The sequence below is a fragment of the Olea europaea genome, chromosome 2 (assembly GCF_002742605.1).
Source record: "Olea europaea var. sylvestris chromosome 2, O_europaea_v1, whole genome shotgun sequence".
NCBI lineage: Eukaryota > Viridiplantae > Streptophyta > Magnoliopsida > Lamiales > Oleaceae > Olea > Olea europaea.
Genome location: NC_036238.1, coordinates 24,463,866 through 24,466,504, shown reverse-complemented (window position 1 = coordinate 24,466,504; position 2,639 = coordinate 24,463,866). Strand labels below are relative to the sequence as shown.

Genomic DNA, 2,639 nt, shown 5'->3' with positions numbered 1-2,639 from the left:
AGCCCACGAGCCGGCTCGTCAAAAAAAGTGGAAAAAATTAAATTTTTATCAAAAAAAATTGAAAAATTTGAAAAAAAAAAAAAAAATCACGAGCTCGCGAGCTGCTCGTGGGCCGAGCCTAGCTCGCCCACGAGCAACGAGCCAAGCCCGAGCTCGACTCGCCACGAGCCCGAGCCGAGCTCGTGGGTTAACGAGCCGAGCCAGCTCGGCTCGGTCCACTACCACCCCTAGGTAAGGACGATTGTTTGGTGGGGGGCAGATTTTTTTAATTTGGTGATATAATTATTTAAAATTAAAACAGAATTAACACCTTATTTTTGTATTTTTAAACTTAATGTCTGAAAATTGTTTTAATGCATACTAAATACCCAACTTATGATTTTTTTCTCTAGTAAATTTTCGACCCTTAAGAGGCAGGCTTGGAGTCACCGGCCATGTCTACACGTCTTGGAGAGAAGCAGCCAATTTTTACATCTCTTGGACTAGCCTTGCTCGACCCAGTGTGACACATGGTTTTCGGGCTGGCCTTGGCGGGCTTGGACTGACCAGTCTTTTTAATTGGACAACATAAAAAATACCCCTAAAATTCTATGTCTTTGAAAAATCATATGAAAAGTATTTTAGAAGTAAATAATATTTTGTAAAGTTAAATGTTACTTTTTTGTTAGAAAGTGAAGTACAAGTTAAAAAAAAGTGACATACCTTTATTAAAAATTGACGTTTGTCACTCAAAAAGTGACAAATTTAAAAAAAAAAAAAGTAACAAATAATAAAAAAAGTGACAGAATTCAGAAAAATAATTTATTAAAAAGTGATACACAATCTATCTACCATATACTAATCGTCACTTTCAAGAGTTGAGTATCACTTTTTTATTGTTTTCACTAAAAAAAAGTGAAAGAAACTCAAAAAAGTAACTAACAAACAAACAGAAAAATTGATAGAAAATAATAAAAAAAGTTACAAAAACTCAAGAGGTGATAGAATTTTTTATTTTTTTTTTAAAGTAACAAGCACTGAAAAAAAAAAAAAAACAAAACAAAAACAGGTAACAAACACTAACTGAAATTCAAAAATAAATAAAAAAGATTTTAAAAAGTGATGCACACTTAAGAAAGAGTCACTTTTTTACATCCTGTCAAAACTTATAATGAAAAGTCCTGTTTTTTTTTCATATTTCGCAACCTTCAAACTGAGACTGTCATTCTTCAATTCTAAATAATTGCGAGCATCATATGTTTGAAGTGTTGTTAAAATGCACTTTTTTTTTCGTGCATAAAGATGTGCATTTTTTGTTTGGATAGCAAAGAAAGTCAAAATTAGCCACAAAGGACGAGAATAAAATCGAAGCCCACAGCTTGAATTATGCACCCAACGAAGAAGCAAAAATTTGATGTTTCTTGACATTGCTCAAAAACGAGAAGCATCAATAATTTAACAATAAATACACGAGGTGCTTAAAATTTCAATATTTTAGCACAATATTCAACTACCCATATGTCTTAATTGCAAGGAGAAATACAAACGCCGTTGTCGCACTAAATTTCTCATCCGACTCGGTACTCTCCGCATCCTACGAGTCATCATCACAACCACCATGATCACCAACAATTGACCTTTTATAACCTAATTCTTCACCATCACGGATTAACAACTCTTTTTCCTCCAAAACCTCAAACGACGAAGTCTGAAATTCTTCATGTTCAAATTTCGATTCGAATGTTAGCAAAACGGTGACATTAATTGGGCGAGAGGGTTTCCTCTGGGAGCTTTTTGGAAATTGGGACCGATAGTTTTCGAGGAGTGGGGGTACTATCAAATTCAGATTAAATTATTTCGGGGGGGGGGGGGGGGGGGGGTAGGTGTCGAGGGGTTCGATAGTTTTGGAACGTATTAAATACTTTGTTAAATCATTTTATTAGTTACTAGGCTATTAAACAAATAAATTAATTCTTTAGGTATTGAGCCTAATTTGCCCTTTTCATTACCAAGAACCATATCCAGTCACCATACAGATGTTTCGTGATATGCAATTATATGAACTCCCCAAATGCAAGAAAATTTTGAAAATATAAATAAAAATTACAGAACATAATAGCAACAAAGACTAGAATATGGCAAAAAAATCAGACACAACATACATCTTTGACCCGTGAAAGATTCATTAGCTTTCGACCTGAGAAGTTATCAGGTAATTAAAAAGATTAAGGGTCGCCGCGATTCCTTCAAAATCAATACTAAGCCATGAAGCTATAAAATTTTGCACCAATACACGATTTTGCGCGCTTGAATGTACTCACTTCCATACAATTAGTCAAAATTGCTAGCTAACAGCCTATCATCCGGAGCACGGTTTATATCTCCCATTTCTCTGCCTGCACATGAAAATTATTCTTATTATCTGCAAGCGATCGATAAGAAAAAGTTGCATAATTGTAGTCTCAGTCGAGAGCAAACCAAAATGAATCCTTCTTTTCCTTTGCCAGAAACTCTTCGAATGATATATCAGAGAAGTCGGCATCTGTACTTTCCACTAGGTCGATGGATTTGGCTTTCGTCTCCTCCATGCAAGCACCGAGTTCCAGCATCTTCGAAAAAGAACACATCAAGACTGTCATACTAGACAAGCACAGAGTTCC

The 2,639-nt window shown here is 35.3% G+C and overlaps 1 long non-coding RNA gene across 1 annotated transcript; it reads right to left on the bottom strand.

The window, feature by feature from the left end:
* Positions 1 to 2,007: 2,007 nt before the first annotated feature.
* Positions 2,008 to 2,624, bottom strand: LOC111376240. The gene is made up of 2 exons (XR_002699432.1): positions 2,458 to 2,624; positions 2,008 to 2,375 (listed from the first exon to the last, which is right to left on the bottom strand). It is a non-coding gene; the product is annotated as an uncharacterized LOC111376240 (long non-coding RNA).
* Positions 2,625 to 2,639: the final 15 nt, after the last annotated feature.